Source organism: Rattus norvegicus, chromosome Y, assembly GCF_021556685.1.
Source record: "Rattus norvegicus strain SHRSP/BbbUtx chromosome Y, alternate assembly SHRSP_T2T, whole genome shotgun sequence".
Lineage (NCBI taxonomy): Eukaryota > Metazoa > Chordata > Mammalia > Rodentia > Muridae > Rattus > Rattus norvegicus.
In genome coordinates this window covers 38,860,248-38,883,141 of record NC_141555.1, presented here as the reverse complement: position 1 = coordinate 38,883,141, position 22,894 = coordinate 38,860,248, and the positions used below count along the sequence as shown (strand labels likewise).

Genomic DNA, 22,894 nt, shown 5'->3' with positions numbered 1-22,894 from the left:
GTCTATCCATGTACTATATTTGAATATTCATATAGTACAAGAAAACTCCGGTTCATTGGCATTGTCTTTTTTATTGGACTGAAAGCTCCTTCAGCTCGTGTAATCCTTCCTCAAAAATCTACCAACAAGAGATGTGCTTTCAGTTCACTTTTTTGTTACTACCATTCACTTTTGTATTTGACATGTTCCAGCTGTGTCTCCTATATCCATATCTTCTGATCATGCAATTCTAAGTTTCATCAATCTTATTTAGTTTTGGTGGCTGATACACACACACACACACACACACACACACACACACACACACACACACATATATATATACATATATATACATATATATATATCTGTATATCTATATCTATATCTACATCTACACCTGCATCTCCGTCTACATCTCTCTCTCTCTCTCTCTCTCTCTCTCTCTCTCTCTCTCTCTCTCTCTCTCTCTCTCTCGAGCCATTCCTCACCCTGCCAAACCTCGTGAATCTTATGTTTGGCCTGAAGAAAGAATCATAGTCAAGCATCCACAACACTCTAGTCTTGCCACGGGAACACAGTAAGGTAGATAATGCAGAACTGGTATCAAATGGGACTAGAGAACCGAATTCTACAGTCCATGTTGTTTTTTGCTTTACTGATGTCTGGTAATTTTGGGATAAAATTAGGATTTGTGAGTTTATCATTTCAAGTAGGTACACAATATGTACACTGTTATACTCATTCTAGAGCTAGGCCACATTTGTTTACAAAATCATTGCAGAAAAAGGAATTGGAATACGGAATTTTTGAGTACACATTCAGAAATATTTATAAAGTCCCATATCGAGGAATGTACAGTAAGAAAGTGAAACACAATATTAATTCAATTGAAGGTCCGTAGTGAAAATACTGGCCTTTGGGAAGCAGAGAAGAGAAACAAAATTGAACTGTATTTCACGAAATGTACCTGGGAATAACATTAATATCCAAAAGAATCCCATCCATTCTATGTTAAAAGACCTTTTCTACCCATTCCAAGCCCTTGACTAACTTTTTCTGTTCAGAGCATGTAATCTCATATAAAGCAAAGCGAAATCTATAGTTTTACAGAGATGGAGGATATAAAGGTTTCCACTGTTTCACAGGAGACATATCAGGAAAGGACACCCTCAAATATGGTCAATGTAAGGAAAGCTGTTCAGCACGTAGGCCATGGCAGTTCTCAGTGATATCATCATTAGGCCTTGCCTGAAAAATCTCTTGTAACCTGGAGAGATTTTTCTTCTGTGATGTCACAATTGTTGTCATGACTTCATCTGCATCTCAGGTATTCCTTCAGTACTTCTAGGGTTCAGTAATAGGCATCTAATTCAGAATAAACATCCATTTGGGAGTAAGAACAAAGAGGATGAAAAGATCAGAAATGGGTAGAAGGAAACTGCCATTCTGTCTTTGTCTAAAAAAGGTAAGTAATATGTGTGCTTGGGAAAACTCAGTGCCTCCTTGGTAGGGGTTGACTGGTATTGCTGAACAGATAGCCTTGATCTGAGCCTTCCACATATGCAAATCAGGAGCTGGGACCCTCTCAGAAGCATTTGGACTTCTCTGTTCTTATGGTTCCTGTAAATCAGAGAGTTTATATAATCAATTTCTTCATTCCAAAACTAGTTGTTGGGAAGGGCACAGTTGTTCTCCTCAGAGCTCATGGCTTTTACTCTTTCTGCCCTGAAGAAAAAGGTCCAAAGAAACAAAGAAAAGACAAGTATTGTGTCCTCAACTCAGTGTAAATGCCTCCAAGCTTTGTATACCTGTAGTGCAATTTGTGTCTGACACTGATATCTGGAAGGGATCTAGTTGAGACTTCATCATCTCAGTCTTTCCATTAGTATTACACTGAATACCATTTCCAGACAGTGACTGTTTAGATTTCTCTGTCAATAGGTTTGATTATCTGGCAGGTTTCTTTTCTTTCTTTCAATTTTTTTATTTTTTAATACAATTTTATTGCTTTTTTATTTGGATATTTCTACATTTGCATTTCAAATGTTATTTCCTTTCCCAGTTTCTTTTCCACAATTGCCATATCTAAATCCGCTAACCTTCTTATATAACCCACCTTACTGCCCGCTGACTTTGCCTTGAACTTGGAGTCAAACCCAGGCAGTACCAAGGACTTCTCCTTCCATTGGACTTCTCCTTCCATTGGTGACCAACAACGCTATCCTTTGCCACTTATGCCGTTGGAGCCATAGTTCTATCCATGTATAGTCTTTGAATATTGGTTTAGTACCAGAAATCTCTGGTTCATTATCATTGTTGTTCTTATAGGGTTGAAAGCACCTTTAGCTCTTTTAATCCTTTCTCAAACTCTACCAAAAAGATGTCCGTTTTCAGTTCACTGGCAGCATAGACTACTTAGCTTCATCAATCTTATCTACATTTGGTTGCTGAGTGTGTGTGTGTGTGTCTGTGTGTGTGTGTGTGTGTGTGTGTGTGTGTGTGTGTGTGTGTGTAGAGCTGAACAATGAATTCTCAACTGAGGAATATCAACATCCTTAGCCATTAGGTAAATGGAAATAAAGAAAAAATCCTGAGGTTCCACAGCACACCAATCAGAATGGCTAAGATTTATTTGGTGCCTCATACAGCTAGGGTGTTTTGTTGATTTTTAACAAGGATTCTGTGAAACTAGGTCAAGAATTTAGAATCCACAAATGACTAAGCCAAAGAGACTCCATCCTATTCTTATGAACCTATTGAAGTAGAAGATTCACTGCACCTCAAGCCCCTCATCCCTCAGCCCATGACATGAACCTTATGTTTGGACTTCAGAAAGAATCCTGGTAAAACATCCAAAACCCTCAAGTCTGGCTCTTGAAACACAGGAAGATAGATATTAGAGAACTGCTATCTAATGCGACTACAGAAATGTATCATATAGTCTATGCTGTCCTTTGTTTTACTAATATCTGGTAATTTTTGGATAAAATAAGGATTTGGGAGTTTATCATTTAAGTAAATACAAGATATTTAGAACTATAGAGCTGGGCCCCCTTTGTTTCAAAATCATAGCAAAAAAATGGAATAGGAGAATAGAACATTTGAGTACACATTCAGCAATATATATATATATATGTGTATATATATACATATATATATATATATATTCCACTATCAAGAAATGTACAAAAAAATTTAATAAAATATTCACTAAACAAAAGGTCTGTAGGGAAAATACTGGCCTTTAGAAAAGAGAGATATCTGAGGAAATTGTATTATAAGCCAGAGGAATGGAACTAGGGATAAAATTATTATCCAGTAGAATCTCCTGCACTCCATATTCTTAGATCTTTGGGACACATGCCAAGGCCCTGACTAACTTTCTCCATAAAAGTATGTAACCACTAGTGATGCAGAGAGAATTCTGTAGCTTTAGAGAGATGGAGTACGTAAAGGTTTCCACTGTGCCAAAGGAGACAGACCTAGAAAGGACACCCTCGAATCTGGTCAATGTAAGGAAAGCTGTTCAGTAGGTAGGCCCTGCCAGTTATCAGTGACATAATAAATAGGCACCACCTGAAAAATCTGTTGTAACTGGAGAGCCCTAGCTTCTTCTGTGATGTAACAAGTATTGTCCTGACAGGAACTGCCTCTCAGATATTCCTTCAGTACCTCTCCAGTTTACTAATAGGCCACTTATTCAGAGAAAACAGCCATTTGGGAGGGAGTACAAACAGGATGAAGAGATCAGAGAAGAGGAGAAGGAAGCTTGCCTTCTGTCTTAGTATTAAAAAAAGTGAAGATATAAGTGGTACTGGAAAGTTCAGAGAGCCCTTGGTAGGGGTTGAGTGGTATCACTGAAGAGATAGACTTGATCTGAGCCTTACTCATATGGGAATCAAGATCTGGAAGCTTCAGTGAAGCATCTGGACTTCCCTGTTCTAATGGTTCCTGGATGTCAGAGGATTTATATCATTCATTTCTTTATTGCAAAGCCAAGAGTTTGAGATGGCACAGTTGTTTCTCTGAGAGCTACGGCCTTTATTATTTTTGTCCTAAGAAAAAGGTCCTAAAGAAGAAGGATGGACATGTATTATGTCCACAGCTCAGAGGAAACTCCTCCAAGATTTGGATACCTATAGTGCAGTTTGTGTCTGACATTGATATCTGGGAGAGAGAAGTTCTTCTAATTGAGACTTCCATCATCTTTGTCTTTCCACTAGTATTACTCTGAATACCACTATAGATTTCTGAGTGAATAACTGTGATTAGTTGGCAGTTTTCTTTATTTTTATATCTTTCTTTCTTATTTTTTATAAAATTTTAGTGTTTTTAAAGTGGATGAGTCTATATTTACATTTAAAATATTATTTCCTTTCTTAGTTTCCTGCCCATAAGATCACTACCTGTTCACAATCCTTTCTTATCTAACCATACTTCTACCCCTTGACATTTCCTTGAACTGGGTGACAAACCAACATAAGACCAAGGACTTCTCCTTCCATTGGTGCCAGCAAAGCCATCCTCTGCCAAATATACATTTGGAGCCATAGGTCTGTCCGTGTTCATTCTTTGAATATTGGTCTATTTCCAGAAAGCTCTGTTTCATTGACATTGTTTTTCTTTTGGGGTTAACAGCACCTTCAACTCTTGTAATACTTTCTCAAAACCTACCAACAAGAGGTCTGTTTTCAGTTCACTGGTTTGCCACTAACATTCACTCCTGTATTTGATATGCTCCAGCTCTCTCTCAGGCAAGACCTATATCCAGTTCCTGGTAGAATGCACTTAGCTTCCTAAATCTTATCTAGTTTTGGTGGCTGATATATATATATATATATATATATATATATATATATATATATATATATATATATATATATATACACATATATATTACTTTTGGTGGCTCCTACTGTATGAAGTTAGGGGGAATTTTATCATGGATTCAGTGCAACTGGGTCAAGAATGTAGAATCCACAAATAGAATTGGCAAATAGATTCCCTCCTGTTCTTATGAAACTATTGAAGTTGAGGTTTCCCTGGTCCTGAAGCCATTCTTATCACTTCCCATACTTCTCTATCTTATGTTTGGCCTCAAGAAAGAATCATGGTAAAATATCCAAAAACCTCAAATCTAACCCTGAGACACTGGAAAAGAGATATTGAAGAACCGAGATCAAAAGGGACCTGAGAACCAAATTCTATACTCCATGTGGTCCTATGGTTTATTGATATCTGGAAATTTTTGGATGAAATAGGAATTTGGAGAATGCCATTTGAAGTAGGTACACCCTATTTACACTGTTATAATCACTCTATAGCTGGGCGCCTTTGTTGCTAAAATCATTGCAGAAAATGGAAGTGGAAAAGCAAATTTTTGAGTACAAATTCAGGTATATATATAAAGTCACCTATCAAGGAATATTCAATAAAAATTGAAATACAAATGCATTCAATTAAAGGTTTGTAGGGAAAATACTGGCCTTTGGGAACAGAGAAAATGAAGAAAATTGAACTGTGTGTCACAGGAATGAACCTGGGAAAGAAAATATTATCTAGAAGAATCTTCTAAACTCAAATTCCTAAATCTTATCGACTCATGCCAAGACCCTGATTAACTTTGTCCATTCAGAGCATGTAACCACTAATGAAGCAAAGAGAAGTCACTAGCTTTAGAGAGATGGAGTACGTAAACATTTCCACTGTGTAATAGGAGATATATGTGGAAAGGGCACCCTCAAATCTGGTCAATTTAAGGAAAGCTCTTTAGCAGATAGGCCATGGCAGGTCTTAGAGACATCATAGTTAGTTCATTCATGCAAAATCTCTTGTATCCTGGAGAGCATTAGCTTCTTCTGTGATATCACATGAGTTGTCGTGACTGCAACTGTCTCTCAGATATTCCTTCAGTAACTCTAGGTTTTACTAATTGGCCTCTAAATTCAGAGCAAATTGGGGAGTGATAACAAAGAGGATGAAGAGATCAGAAATAGGGAGAAAGAAGCTGGTCCTCTGTCTTGGTACAAAATACAAGGAACAAATATATGGTCCTACGGAAAGCTCAGTGAGACATATATAGGGGTTGAGTGCTATGGGTGAAGAGATAGCCTTGATCTGAGTCTCCCACATGAGGGAATCAGGAGCTGGGAGACCCTCAGAAGAATCTGGACTTCCCTGTTCTTATGGTTCCTGGAGAGTTTATATCCTTCATTTCTTACTTCCAAAAGCCAAGTGTTGTGAAGGGCACAGTTGTTTTCCTAAGAGCTCATGGCCTTTACTCAATTTGTCAAGAAGAGAAGGTCATAAGGAAGAAGTGAAAAACAAGTATTGTGTCCCTAGGTCTGAGTAAACTCCTCCATGCTTTGGATATCTATAGTGCAGTTTCTGTCTGACACTGATATTTGGAAGAAAGAAGTGCTACTAGTTGAGATTTCATCATCCCAGACTTTCCACGAGTACTACTCTGACTACTTCACTATTTAATTACTTCACTATTTTACTTTACTATTACACTTCGGATTTCTGAGTTAATATGTGTGATTACTTGGCAGGTTTCTTTTCCTTTATATCATTCATTTTTTTTATTTTTTAGAGAAATTTATTGATTTTTTTAATTGGAATTCTCTATATTTACATTTAAAATATTCTTTCCTATCCCAGTTTTCTGCCCATAAAATCCCTAACCATTCCATTTCTTTCTTCCCTAACCAGCCTTTCTGCTGCATGACATTCCCTTAAACTGGGAGACAAGCTAGGGAAGACAAGTGCTTCCTTTCCAAAGTTGCCCAAAATCTCATCTTCTGCCACATATGCATTTGGAGCCATAGGTTCAATGTACGTTCTTTGTATATTGGTCTAGTATGAGAAAGTGGTGGTTCATTGGCATTGTTGTTCCTATGGGGTTGAAAGCACCTTCAGCTCTTCTAATCTTTTTTTTTTTTTCAAAAATTACTTACAAGTGGTCCGTTTTCAGTTCACTAGTTTGCTACTAGCATTCACTTCTGTACTTGACTTGCTGTATCTCTGTCTCTCAGGAAATATCTATATCCAGTTCATGGAAGAACGCACTTCTTACCTTCATCAATCTTATCTAGTTTTGTTGGCTGATGTAAACATATATACTTTTGGTGGATCCTACACCTATGTAGTTAAGAGGAATGTTAACATGGATTCTGCACAACTATTTCAAGAATGGAGAATTCACAAATGACAATTTTTAAAAGAATCCCTCCTGTTTTTATAATCTATTGAAGTAGACCTTTAACAGGTCCTCAAACCATTCTTCTCCCTGCACATCATCCGGTATCTTACTTTTGGCCTTCACAACACAGGAAGCTAGAAAGTGTAGTACTGATATCAAATGGGACAAGAAACTTAATAGTCCATGTTGTCCTTTGCTTTCCTGATGTCTGGTAATTTTTCAAGAAAATAAAAATTTGGGAGTTTACCATTTGAAGTAGGTACACAGTATTTACACTTTTATATTCACCCTTTAGTTGGGCCCCTTTTGTGACCAAAATCATTGCAGAAAATGGAATTGGAAAACAGAATTTTTGAGTACACATTGAGGAATATTTACAAAGTCCCCTATCAACGAATTTTCAATAAGAAATTGAAATACAACATTCATTCAATTAAACGTCTGTAGGGAAAATACTGGCCTTTGGGAAACAGAGAATACCTAGAATATTGAAGTGAGTCACAGGAATGAACCTGGGAATATAAGTACTATCTAGAAGAATCTCCGACACTCCATGTTCCTAAATCTTTCTACCCATGCCAAGACCCTGACTAACTTTCTCCATACAGAACATGTAACCTCTATTGAAGTAGACAGAAATCTCTAGCTTTAGAGAGATGGTGTACGTAAAGGTTTCCTCCGCATCAATGGAGATGGACCTGGAAAGGGCACCCTCGATCCTGTCAATGTAAGGAAAGTTGTTCAGGATGTAGGCTATGGCAGTTCTCAGTGACATCACCATTAGGCCTTCCCTTAAAACACTCTTGTAACCTGGAGAGTCATACCTTCTTCTCTGATTTCACAACTGTTCTCATAACTGCAACTGCTTCTCAGATATGTTCAGTAACTCTAGGGTTTAATAATTGGCCCCTATTTCAGAGAAAATTGGAGAGTGATAACAAAGTGGATGATGAGATTGGAAATAGGGGAAAGGAAACTGGCCTTCTGTCTTGGTATAAAAACAAGGTCGTTTGGAAAGCTCAGTGAGTTCTGGGTGGTGGTTGAGTGGTATCGCTGAAGAGATAGCCTTGATCTGAGCCTTCCACATGAGGAAATCAAGAGCTGGGAGACTCTCAGAAACATCTTGACTTCCCTGTTTTTATGGTTCGTGGATGACAGAGGGATTATATCATTCATTTTTTTATTCCAAAACCAAGTTTTATGAAGTGCACAGTAGATTTCCTGAGAGCTCATGACCTTTACTATTTTTGTCAAGAAGAAAAGGACCTACGGAAGAAGAAAAAAACAAGTATTGTGTCCCTAACTCAAGTTAAACTCCTCAATGCTTTGGAAACTTATAGTGCACCTTGTGTCTGACACTGATATATGGGAGAGAGAAGTGCTTCTAGTTGAGACCTCAACATCTCAGTCTTTATACTAGTATTAACCTGACTTCCACTTCTGAGTCAATATGTTAGAATATTTGGCAGCTTTCTTCTCTTTTATATCATTCATGTTTTTTTATTTTTTAGCAATTTTTTTCTATTTTACTAGATGTTTTATATATACATTTAAAATATTATTTCCTTTCCCAGTTTCCTGACCATAAGTTCCCTACCAGTTCCATTTCCTTCTTTTCTAACCAGCCTTTCTGCCGCATGACATTCCCTTGAACTGGGAGACAAACTAGGGAAGACAAGGACTTCTCTTTCCAATGTTGCCCAAAAAGGCTATCCTCAGCAACATATGCATTTGGAGCCATAGGTCAGTCCATGTACTTTCGTTTTATATTGGTCTAGTATAAAAAGTCTCTGGTTCATTGGCAACGTTGTTCTTATGGGTTTGTTAGCACCTACAGCTCTTCTAATTCTTTTTTCAAAATTTACCAACAAGAGGTCCATTTTAAGTTCACTGGTTTGTTACCAGCACTCACTTCTGTATTAGACATGCTATATCTGTGTATCTCAGTAAATATTTATATCTGGTTCCTGGCAGAATGCACCTCTTACCTTCATCAATTTTATCTAGTTTTTTTGACAGATGTATACATATATACATTTGGTGTCTCCTACACCTAAGTGGTTAAGTGGAATGTTATCATGGATTCTGCCTAAATATGTCAATAATGTAGAATTCACAAATGACTATTTCAAATAGACTCTCCTGTTTTTATGAACCTATTGAAGTAGATGTTTAACTGGTCCTCAAGACCTTTTTTGCCCTACCGATCATCGGGTATTTTATGTTTGGCCTTAAGAATAATCATGGTAAATTATCCTATACTCAAGTCTGGGCATGCAAACACTGGATGTTAGATAGAGTGTATTGTTATCAAATGGGACTAGTGAACTTAATTCAATAGTCCGTGTTGTTTTTTGCTTTCCTGATGTCTCATAATTTTTTGTTAAATAAGGATTTGGGAATTTATCATTTGAAGTAGGATTACAGTATTCACACTGTTATACTCACTCTGCAGCTGGGCACGGTTTGTGACCAAAATCATTGCAGAAAATAGAATTGGAAAACCGAATTATTGAGTACACATTGAGGAATATTTACAAAATCTGCTATCAAGGAATTTACAATAAGAAATTGAAATACAGTATTCATTCAATTAAATGTGTGTAGTGAAAATACTGGTCTTTGGGAAACATAGAAAACCTAAAAAATTGAACTGTATGTCACAGGAATGACCTGTCAATAAAAATATTATCTAGAAGTATCCCCTACACTCCATGCTCATAAATATTTTCCACCCATGCCAATACCCTGACTAACTTTCTCCATTCAGAGCATGTAACCACTAGTCAAGCAGAGAGAAGTCTCGAGCTTCTGAGAGATGGAGTACCTAAAGGATACCACTGGGTTACAGGAGATGGACCTGGAAAGGGCACCCTCGAATTTGGTCAGTGTAAGGAAAATTGTTTAGCAGGTAGGCCATGGCATTTCTCACTAACATCACCATTAGGCCCTCCCTGAAAATTCTCTTGTAACCTGGAGAGCCATAACTTCTTCTGTGATGTCACAACTGTTGTCCTGACTGCAACTACCTCTCAGAAATACTTCAGTATTTCTAGGGTTTACTAATTGGCCTCTAATTTAGAGCAAATAGGGGAGTGAAAACAAAGAGGATGAAGAGATTGGAAATGGAGAGAAGGAAGCTGGTCTTCTGTCTTGGTATAAAAAACAAGGAAGAAATATGTGGTTTTTAGGAAAGCTCAGTGAGTCTTTGGTAGGTGTTGAGTGATATCACTGAAGAGATAGCCTTATCTGAGCCTTTCAGATATGGGAATCAGAAGCTGGGAGCCTGTCAGATACATCTGTGCTTCCCTGTTCTTATGGTTTCTGGAAATCAGTAGGATTATATCATTCATTTCTCTATTCCAAAAGGCAAGTGTTGTGAAGGGCATATTTGTTTTCCTGAGAGGTTATGACCTTTACTCTTTTTGTCAGAAGAAAAGGTCCTAAGGAAGTAGTGAAAAACAAGTATTGAGTACTGAGCTCCGAGTAAACTCCTCCATGTTTTGCATATCTATACTGCAGTTTGTGTCTGACACTGATATCTCAGAGAGAGAAGTACTTGTAGTTGAGACTTCATCATCTCAGTCTCTCCAATTATATTACTCTGAATACCACTTCAGATTTCTGAGTCAATATGTGCGATTACTTGGCAACTTTCTTCTCTTTGATATGTTTCTCATTTTAGCAAATTTTATTGCTTTTAATAACTGGATGTTTCTATATTTACATTTAAAATATAATTTTCTTTCCAAGTTTCTTGCCCTTCACATCCCACTTGTTCTCTTTTCCTACTTCTCTAACCAGTCTTTCTGTTTGTTGACATTCCCTTGAACTGGGAGACAAACTAGGGAGGACCAAGGGCTTCATGTCCATTGTTGCCCAAAAAGGCCGTCCTCAGCAACGTATGCATTTGGAACCATAGGTCAGTCCATGTACTTTCTTTGTATATTGGTCTTGTAAGCAAAAGCTCTGGTTCACTGGCTTAGTTGTTCTTATGGGGTTGAAAGCACCCTCAGATCTTCTAATCCTTTTTCTAAATTTACCAAAAAGAGGTATGTTTTCAGTTCAATGGTTTGCTACCAGCACTCACTTCTGTATTCGACATGCTGTATCTGTGTCTCTCACTAAATATCTATATCCAATTACTGGCAGGATGTATTTCTTACCTTCATCAATTTTATCGAGTTTTGTTGGCTGATGTATACATATATACATTTGGTGGCTCCTACACCTAAATGGTTCAATGGAAAGTTAACATGGATTCTGCCCAACTATGTCAAGAATGTAGAATTCACAAATGCCAATGCAAATAGACTCCTTCCTGTTTTTATGAACCTATTGAAGAAGATGTTTCATTGGTCCTCAAGACATTCTTCTCCCCACCCATCATCTGGTAGATTACATTTGTCCTTAAGAAAGAATTATGGTAAAAAGTCCTGAACAATCAAGTCTGGCCATGGGAACACTGGAAGGTACAAAGGGTTGTACTGATATCAAATGGAACTAGAGGACTGAATTCAAACTTCATATTGTCCTTTGCTTTCCTGATGACTGGTAATTTTTTGATAAAATAAGGATTTGGGAATTCATCATTTGAAGTAGGTACACAGTATTCACACTCTTATACTCACTCTATAGCTGGGCCCCCTCTCTGACCAAAATCATTTCAGAAAATGTAATTGGCAAATGGAATTTTTGATTCCACATTGAGGAACATTTACAAAATCCCCTATCAAGGAATTACAGTAAGAAATTGAAATACAATATTCATTCAATTAAAGGTTTTAGAGAAAATATGGCCTTTGGGAAAGAGAGAAAACCCAGAAAATTGAACTGTATGTCACAGGAATTACCTGTCAATAAAACTAATATCTGCAATAATCTCCTACACTCCATGTTCCTAAACCGTTTTTACCCATGCTATGCCCCTTAATAACTTTCTGCATTATGAGCATGTAACCACTGGTGAAGCATAGAGAAGTCTCTATTTTAGAGTGATGTAGTACATACAGGTGTCCTGTGCCACATGAGACATAACTGGTAAGGGCACTCTCGAATCTGGTCAATGTAAGGAAAAGTGTTCAGCAAGTAGACCACGGTAGTTCTCAGTGACAGCATCATTAGGACCTCCATGAAAACTCTCTTATAACCTGGTGAGCCCTACCTCCTTCTGTTGTCATGACTGCAACTGCCTCTCAGATTTTCCTTCAATAACTCTAGGGTTTACAAATTGGCCTCTAATTCAGAGACAATTTGGGAGTTAGAACAAAGAGGATGAAGAGATATGATATGGGGAGAAGGAAGCTGGACTTATGTCTTGGTATAAAAAACAAGGAAGAAATATGAGGTGCTTGGGAAAGCTTAGTGTGTCCTTGTTAGGGGTTGAGTGGGATCACTGAAGAGATAGCCTTTTTCTGTGCCTTCCACATAAGGGAAACAGGAACTGGGAGACTCTCAGATGCATCTGCACTTCCCTGATCTTTTGCTTCCTGGTAGTCAGAGACTTTATATCATTCATTTCTATATTCCAAAAGTCATGTGTTGTAAAGGACACAGTTGTATTCCTGACAGATCATGGACTTTATACATTTTGTCAAAAAGAGAAAGTTACTAAGGAAGATGGGATGGACAAGTATTGTGTCCTCAGCTCAGAGTAAACTCTACAGTGTTTTGGATACCTATTGTCCAGTTTCTCTCTGTCTGAGACTTCTATCTTGGAGAGAGAAGTGCTCTATTTCAGACTTCATCATCTCAGTCTTTCCACTAGTATTACTCTCTCTATCATTTTAGATTTCCAAGTCAATAGTTATGATTAGTTGGCAGGTTTTTTTTTCTTTTATATCTCTCATTTTTTAGCAAATTTTATTGTTTTTTTTTTAACTGGATGTTCCTTTATTTACATTTAAATTGTTATGTCCTTTCCCATTTTCTGGCCCATAACATCCCTATCTGGTCCCCCTGCCCGTATTCTATAACCCTTCTTACTACCCCTTAACATTCCCTGGAACTTGGAGTTAAACCTAGGGAGGACCAAGGACTTCTCCTTCCATTAGTACTCACCAAGTCCATCCTCTTCCACATATGCAGTTGGAGCCATAACTCTGTCCATGTACATTCTTGAACATAGGTCTAGTATCAGAAAGCTCTGGTTCATTAGCATTGTCGTTCTTATGGTGTTAAAGCCCCTTCAGCTCTTGTAATCTTTCCTGAAAATCTACAAACAAGAAGTCCATTTTCAGTTCACTGGTTTGCCACTAGCATTCACTCCTGTATTTGGCATAATCCAGTTGTGTCTCTCAGGAAATATCTATAAATGATTCCTGGAAGAATGCACTTACCTTCATCAATCTTGTCTAGTTTTGGTGGCTGATGTATATGTATGTACTTTTGGTGGCTCCTACAGCTCTGAGTTTAGCTGGAATTTTGACATGGGTTCTGCATATCTAGGTCAAGACTGTAGAATCCACAAATGACAACACCAAATAGACTCCATCCTGTTTTTTGAAACTTCTGAAATTGAGGTGTCACTGGTCCTCAAGTCATTCCTCTAGATGCCCAACCTCCTATATCTTATGTTTGGCCTTAATAATTAATCATGGTAAAATACTCAAAACCCTCAAGTATGGGAATGAAACTCAGGAAGGTAGATATTGCAGAACTGATATCAAATGGGACTAGAGAACCAAGTTCAATAGTCCATGTTGTGCTTTGCTTTTCTGATATCTGGTAATTTTTTGTTAAAATAAGGATTTGGGAATTTATAATTTGAATTAGGTATACAGTATTTACACTGTTATGCTTACTCTATAGTTGGGCCTCCTTCGTTGCCAAAACCTTTGCAGAAAATGGAATTGGAAAACAGAATTTTTGAGTACACATTGAGGAATATTTTCAAAGTCCCCTATCAACGAATTTTCAATAAGAAATTGAAATACAATATTAATTCAATTAAACGTCTGTATGGAAAATAATGGCCTTTGGGAAACAGAATACTTAGAATGTTGAACTGAGTCACAGGTATGAACCTGGGGATATAAGCATTATCTAGAAGATCTCCTATATTCCATGTTCCTAAACGTTTTCTACCCATGCCAAGACCCTGACTAACTTTCTCCATTCAGAGCTTTTAACTACTAGTGAAGCAGAGAGAAGTCTCTAGGTTTAGAGAGATGGAGTATGTAAAGGTTTCAACTGTGCAATAGGAGACTCTCCTGGAAAGGACACCCTCGAATCTGGTCAATGAAAGGAACGCTGCTCAGCAGCAAAGGACATGGCAGTTCTCAGTGACATCATCATTAGGCCTCACTGAAAAATCTTTTGTATCCTGGAGATCCCTAGCTTCTTCTGTGATGTAACAAGTATTGTCCTGACAGGAACTGCCTCTCCGATATTTCTTCAGTACCTCTCTGGTTTACTAATTGGCCACTAATTCAGAGTAAACAGCCATGTGGGAGTGAGAACAAACAGGATGAAGAGATCAGAAATGGGCAGAAGTAAGCTGGCCTTCTGTCTTAGTATTAAAAAAAAGAAAAAAATAAGTGGTATTTGGAAAAGCTCAGAGAGCCCTTGGTAGGGGTTGAGTGGTATTGATGAAGAAATAGACTTGATCTGAGCCTTCCACATATGGGAATGAAGAGCTGGAGCATCTGGACTTCCGTGTTCTTATGGTTCCTGGATGTCAGAGGGTTTATATCATTTATTTCTTTATTCCAATACCAAGTGTTATGAACGGCACAGTTGAATTCCTGAGAGCTCATGACCTTTACTCTTTTTGTCAAGAAGAAAAGGTCCTAAGGAAGAAGGGAAAAACAAGTATTGTGTCCCTAACTCAAGTTAAACTCCTCAAGGCTTTGAATCCCTATAGTGCAGTTTCTGTCTGACACTGATATCTAGGAGAGAGAAGAGCTTCTAGTTGAGACTTCATCATCTCAGTCTTTATACTAATATTAACCTGACTACCACTTCAGATTTCTGAGTCAATATGTTAGATTACTTGGCAGCTTTCTTCTCTTTTATATCATTTTTTTATTTTTTAGCAATTTGTTTTCTTTTCAAACTACATGTTTCTATATATACATTGAAAATATGATTTCCTTTCCCAGTTTCCTGCCCATAAGATCCCTACCAGTTTCATTTCCTTCTTCTCTAACCAGCCTTTCTGCTGCATGACATTCCCTTGAACTGAGAGACAAACTGTGGAGGACAAGGCCTCTCTTTCCAATGTTGCCTAAAAAAGGCCATCCTCTGCCACATATGCATTTGGAGCCATAGGTCTGTCCATGTACTATTTTGTATGTTGGTATAGTATGAGAAAGTTCTGCTTCATTGGCATTGTTGTTTGTATGGGTTTGAAAACACCCTCAGCTCCTCTATCCTTTTTCAAAATTTACGAACAATAGGTCCGTTTTCAGTTCAATGGTTTACTACTAGCATTCACTTCTGTATTTGACATGCTGTATCTGAGTATCTCAGGTAATGTTGATATCCGGTTCCTGGCAAAATGCATTTCTTACCTTCATCAATCTTATATAGTTTTGATGGCTGATGTATACATATATACATTTGGTGGCTCCTACACTTATGTGGTGAAGTGGAATGATAACATGGATTTTACCCAACTATGTCAAGAATGTAGAACTCACAAATGACCATTTCAAAAATACTCCTTCCTATTTTTATAAACCTAATGAAGTAGATGTTTAACTGGTCCTCAAGCCATGCTTCTCCTTTCCCATCATCCAGTATCTTATGTTTGGCCTTAAGATAGAATCATGTTAAAACATCCTAAAACCTCACGTCTGGCCATTGGAATACTGGAAGCTCAATAGTGTAGTTATGATATCAAATTGTACAAGAAACCGAAATCAATAGTCCATGTTGTCCTTTGCTTTCCTGATGTCTGTTAATTTTTCAATAAAATAAGAATTTAGGAATTTATCACTTGAAGTAGGTACACAGTTTTACACTTTTTATACTCACTCTATACCTGGGCCCATTTTGTGACCAAAATCATTGCAGAGAATGGAATTGGAAAACAAAATTTTTGAGTACACATTGAGGAATATTTACCAAGTCCCTTGTCATGCCCAACCTCGACCAGCAAAAAAGATATGACCAATGAAGATCTTCTTCAAGCAGTTTTACTCAAGAACCTTGAAACAATCTTCTGACCCCGGGGAACCCCCGGAGAACACTTAAATAGCTAGTGCTGGCTAATCCCAGCAAGCTATCTGGGTCATGCAGACAGGCTATCACTATGCGGAAGCTAGCAAGCCAGGCAGGTATAGCCAAATAAGGAGTCCTTACTACAAGGAGCGCACACTGTTCGGAGGGTGGAAAGTGGAACCAGCACGATCTTTGACGCGCGTCACGTCACAGCCGCCTATAGTTCCACCTTTTTGTTTAATTAACCAAGCAGGCAAAGGCACCACTGAGTGTGGTGACCCCCACTGTCTTAGGATCATTCCTTCATTAAACCAGTCTTATGACACCTCTTTGCCCACCAAGTTCCTTAGCTAGAAGAGAGGTTGCCCATAACTGGGGAGGGTCACTCACACATACTCATGCCTGAGGTACAACAAGGTCTTCTGAATAACCTTAAGCCAGGTTTGAGGGGACTGTCCTGCTTCAATTGCTGCAAATACCTGTACCACCATAACAGCGTGCCGCCTCTGAACAAACCTCATTCTTCAGAGACAACACAGGCACACTAGGCAGACCAGCAGCAAGAATCCAACTAGGGTTCCCATACCCTCCCACTCCCTCAGATGATTCATAGCAGCCTCAATCCAAAATGACAATCCCGTAGCCAGTCTAGCATATGCACGTGTGGAGTTCACCGTCACGATGGCTGCACATAGCTGAACCATTAAGAAATCGAATTCTCCTGTCCAATTTCCTAGAAGATAACTTGACAACTTTTTAGAAAAATTAGATGAGTGGATTTAAAAGTCATGACGTATCGGCATGAGTCTCCGGAACACCAATAGTATCCCCCACAGGGGTTCCATTTGGACCACCATTTGGGTCACACCAAGAAGTGTCAGCAGCAGCAGGATCTTCATTCTGGTTGTACCTCCTGGTCAATCTTTCAGCGACCCACAACAGATCTTGCCGGTCCTGAGGAAACACACAAAGAGACCCTCTTGCCCATGACAACACGGGATCTGGCCAATGTCATAAGCCAGTGATCACGTCTTTCCATTTCACGTAACCTTTCAACATGCCCACCCGACACTGATGTCTGTCAGTGGCAGATAGGCCATCATAATCCAATATTAAAAAATTAAGAGTAAAAGGGGCTAAGGATATCTGTTCCCTGGTGGTTCTACCATGGCCTATTCCCCCTATTTCTTTAATCACGCATTCCTTCAAGGTACGATATGCTTGCTCAACAATACCTTGACATTGGAGATTATAAGGCAGGCCATGGGTCAACTGCATATCCATCTGTTTACAAAAGGATTTGAAAGATATAGCAGTTTAAGCTGGGTCATTATCAGTTTTTAAGTGTTAAGGCTTTTTCCAAACAGCCCAGGCTTATAGGAAGTGTCCAATAACATTGCGTGGCTTTTCTCTACTCATAGGGGTAGCATGAATGACACCTGAACAAGTATCCACAGAAACATGAATGCATTTTAGAGTCCCAAATCCAGATATGTGAGTTACATCCATTTGCCAAATCTTTAGGGGCAAAAGGCCTCTAGGATTAACCCCTACACCTGGGGAATCGTGAAAAGTGATACACTGTTGACATCCTAAAACTATCTGTCGAGCACCTGCTCAAGACAGATGAAACTTCTGTTCTAAGGTCTTAGTAGGCACATGAAATTGTTGATGAAACTGTCCAGCTTGATCCAATGATGAGCTTAAGAAGATGAACTCCATTTGGGTCCATCTATACACAAGATCATTTCATTGTTAGACAAAAATCTTGACCTCTTTTCAGATCAATTCCTGAAGTTCCCTCAGCAGCTGGCATACCGTGCTGCTAATTTTAATAGGGCTAACCACTTCTAAAATCTTAACTGCATTAACAAATATGATGAATCAGAGAGCAAATTAAAGGCAAAGGAACAATTTTTATACACTTCCTGCACAATCTTGAGTTAAATTATTTGTGGAGAGCTGGGATGATATTGACACAAAATTGGCTCTTGATGGTTAATCATATAAGCTCCACAGCCATTTTTGGATCCATCTGTAAAAATGTTTGGCGCCCCCTGTATAGAAGTACTGGAAGTAACCTTAGAAAGAATATGGGATGTTCTTTAAAGAAGGATAGCAAAGAATGTTTTGGATAATGATTATCTATCTCTCCATGGAATCCACAGCATAATATAGCACAATCACCCACAGTGCCACACAAGATCTTCATCTGCTGACCTGTATAGGGCACTATGATCGAGATTAGGGAAACCAAAAAATTGTATGCACTTTTGGATCCCATACAGGCCTAATTCTGTAACTGCTGTAGGATAATACTCTACTGATCTAGCTGGAGAAGCCTTGGGATAAAAACAAAGCAGAGGGCCATCTTGGCACAACAATTCTGTGGGCTGCATGTAGGTGGCTAGAATTCATAGCACAATGTCTGCACCCTCCTTCCATCGATGTAAAATTGTGCCTTGTAATCCTTTTTCAACCTTCTTTAAAGCTCTCCTTGCTTCATCTGTCAATTGTCTATGAGAATCCAAGGCCGAATCCCCAACTAAAGTATTATAAAATGGTTTTAATTCATAATTTGGTAAATTTAAATAACATCTGACCCAAATAATACCTCCTAATAATTTTTTAAAATCATTAAGTATTAAGATTATCTTTCCTCCATTCATCCTCCTGGGGAATAATGATAAATGACTTAATTTTGCTCTTAAATAATTTACAAGATTGCCCTTTTGTACCTTTTCTGGGGCAATAATCCCCTACCTTCTAGCAATTTAACTAAATTTCCACATGATAAATCTAAAATCTCTTCATTCTTTGCAGTTAAAAGGATATCATCCATAATATGAGGTGCATGAAACTTCTGTCTTATTGGGGTGATGGTGTTGCCAACAAAAATTGACATATAGAAGGGCTATTTGGCATACCCTGTAGAATAACTACCCACTCATATTTTTGATCAGGTTCTTCATGTTTGCATGATGGAACAGTAAAAGCAAATCTTTCACTATCCCTTGGACAAAGAGGTATGAAGAAAAAGCAATCTTTTATATCAATCAGTACAGCAGGTCAACAGGCTGGCAGACAGGATAAAAGAGGAAGCCCACGTTGCACTGGGCTCATGATTTGCAACTGTTGATTATTAAATTGTAAATTATGCATCATCATTCCCTGACTTCTTATATCACATATATTGGGGTATTCCAATATGATACTGATGGTTTTATATGCTTCATAGTCAGCTTTAGCTTGGCAAGCTTCTCAGAAGAAAGCAGTCACTGAAGAACCCTCAATGGCTCCTCTGTTTTCCAGGTAATGGGAACCCTTACTCAGCAGCCCCAAGGAAAAACCCAAGTCCTGATCCTTTTCTCTCTTTTGGGCAGTTATAGGGTTAGTCCTACCCTGCAGGTATTTCCCTATTCCCTTCCTGGGAATATAACCCATATGTTTCATAATTTTTTGTGAAGTTTCAGAATACTTAGTGTTCAATTTGAAACCCATATATTTCAGCAAATCTCTCCCTCAAAGGGAAATGGGCAAATCCAACATACAGGGTTGCATAACTCCCGAATGCCCTTCCTGATCTCTCCAACTCAATTGTCTTGCACTCATATCAGGAGCTCATGCTTAATGGAGACATTTTGATATGAGGCCTGTACTGGCCATCCAGAGGGCCAATCTTTTTAGCTATTATACTTTTATTGGGCACTGTATCCAACAGTCCTAGGATCCTTTTTCCTTCTACCCTTAGCTCCATTACTGGGTGTTGGTTTAAACCCAAGGCTAGAAATGTAAGGTTGGAGCTGAAACCATTCTCTCCTCTCCCTCTAGACTGGGCTGCAAATCTTCCATGAAGCCTAGGCAAAGTAATAGTTGGGCTATTCTGTCCCCAAGGGAAATGGCAGTAATCCCTTTCAGTGATTCTACCATGTTCTTGACTACCCCAGTATAATCTGGGTCAGTAACTCCTGGATGGACATGTAGTCCTCTTAAAGCTGTAGATGATTTTCCTATAAGTAACCGTACTGTGCCAAGTTCAAGGGGACGTTTAAAATCAGTTTCTATCAACTGTACACCCATCCAAGGAGTTAGTACGAGTCTGGCAGTGGACCAGATGTCTAGTCCTGCAGAGCCTTTAGTGGCTCTCCTTGGCCCCTCAGATGGCGAAGGGATGGCCATCTCTCGTGACTCTGTTCTACATCCTAATTCTCGACTGGCACATATATTTGTGGGCCTTAGGGTCGTGGACGTGGCTGTCCATTTTTTGGACCTGCTCCACCAAAACCCGAGCTAAGAGGCTGCCCATTGATGTCTTTTACCGAGTGGCACTCATGAGTGCAATGGTTCCCCTTTTTGCACTTGGGGCACAACCTTTTTGCCTTGGTCATTGGCCACTTCTTGTACTGAAAAGACTTCTCCTTTCTGGACATTGCCTTTTGAGGTGCCCCTGTTGATCACACTTAACACACATTCCTGAGCTTCCTCCTTTTCTCTGCATCATCTGCATAACAGCAGCTCCAAGTCCAGCATTAGTCAAAGATCCCCCTATATCTCTACAGACCTTGATCCAAGCTTCAAGTCCCTTATTCTTGTAAGGAGTGACAGCGGCTCGACATTCCTTTGTGCAAAGCTCATAGGCCAAGTGTTTAATTAAGGGCATAATCATAAAGGGGTCGCCAAAGTCTCTGCCTGCTGCTACCACTAATTGGGCTACAAAGTCAGAGAATGGCTCCATAGGTCCTTGAAGGATCTTGATGAGGTTTCTACTCACTTCTCCCTTTCTAGGTAAGGATTTCCATGCATTTGTTGAAACCTCATTAATCTGCTGGTAAACCTGTCCTGGATACCCTGTCTAAGCATTGGCAGAGTGTCCCTGACCTAGCAGCATATCTCTATCCCAGGCAGCCTCCCCCCACCCCCTCGATACCAAGTTAGCGGCAGCCTGTTCATTGGCAAACTCAATAAGAAAAGCTCTCCAGTCCAAATACTGTCCCAGACTAAGACAGGCCAGAGGAAGTTTACTCCAATCACTAGGAGTCATGCAAAATCTGTGTAAGGCCTCAACCTGAGTTATGGTAAATGAGGCCATAATGCGATATGTCCTGACTGATTTTACAGGGACTTGATCACCTTAAAGTCTAAAGGCTCATGATACCTTTGTTGATTATCATCCACATAAACTGGATAGACCAGATGCAGTTCTGTGTGGATTGGCTTCCACTCTTCTGGGCAGAATTTACTACCCATTTGTCACGCGCCCAATTTCTCACCAGCAAGAACGACGTGTGGCAACAGGATTCTTCTGCGAACAAGCCTTTACTGTACAGCTCTCTTGAACAGGGACAGGGAGACCTCAAGCAGCAAGAATGCTCGCCTTATATAGACAGCAGCTGAGACTTTGCTAATTGTACTTCGGGGATTGGCGGAGCATGAATACCTCATTAGCATGGTGCTGCTCCCTCATTAGCATATTACTGGCCAACTGATGCCAGGTGCAAAGCCTGCACATGCACAGTACTGTTGTTCACCACAGGAGGGCTCCCTGCACGCAAAACTCTACTTCCTCCCTCTACAACATTGCAGGGAGGAGCACCTGAGGGGAACCACACAGGAAGTTCCTCCACCATTTTAGGCTTTTTCCTTTTCTTGTTCTGTCTATTCCTTAGAGACTGTTTCCGCATTTGATCTCTCAACTCTTGTAACTCTTTTTCTGAATCTGTTTCGTTTGTTTCTTCCTCTGTATCTGTCTTTTCTGAGTCGGTCTCCTTTACGCTTCCCTGCTTTTCTGTCCTCTCATTTTGATGCATTTCTTGGGCAGCTTGCCCCTTCTCCATAGTTGCCTGACAACATTTTTGATCCTCAAGACAACTACGCACTAAGGGCCACACTGGATGGACCCCAGGTCTTTGCGTCCCCTGTTCCCATGCAAAATCAAGGTCTTTCCCTAATTTTTCCCAACTTCCATAGTAAGATTACCAGAGACTGCGAACCAGGGGGCGATGACATCCCATTCACGCAAAAATCTCTCTACTAATGCTCCTTTTTATTTTTAGTTTCTTATGCTCAAACAGCTCTTGAAGAGCCAGAAAAATTGGATGAGACTGTGAGGTCCTCATGACAAAATCTTTCTACCCTGCTATGGATAAATTCACCAAGCGTCTTCCTAATTTCGGTTCGCTGCTACCGAGTACTTTCTTTGTAACTACACTGAATATTTATAGCCACTTATATCCCAGGGTCGTTATGGTCCCATCTTACCTTGGGAACTTTCCAGCGCTGCCCTGACTGCATGAAGTTCTGATATCAGGAGGTCCCGTACAGGCCACCACTTGCCATGTCCAACCTTGACCAGCAAGGAAGACACAAATAGTGAAGATCTTCTTCATGCAGTTTTACTTAGGAACTTTGATACAATCTTCTGACCCCAGGGAACCCACACACCTCACTTAAATAGCTAGCACTGCCCAATCCTAATAAGCCACGTGGGTCATGCAGATATGCTGTCACTATGCAGAAGCCAGCAGGCCAGGCAGGCATATAGCC

At 39.3% G+C, this 22,894-nt stretch overlaps 1 long non-coding RNA gene across 1 annotated transcript in view; it reads left to right on the top strand.

Moving 5' to 3' along the window:
* Window positions 1–1,353: 1,353 nt before the first annotated feature.
* Window positions 1,354–22,894, top strand: part of LOC147998015 (uncharacterized) — a 268,242-nt gene continuing 246,701 nt past the window's right edge. The window contains exon 1 of the long non-coding RNA XR_015647439.1: window positions 1,354–1,447. This is a non-coding gene — a long non-coding RNA (uncharacterized LOC147998015). The remainder of the gene's footprint in view (window positions 1,448–22,894) is intronic.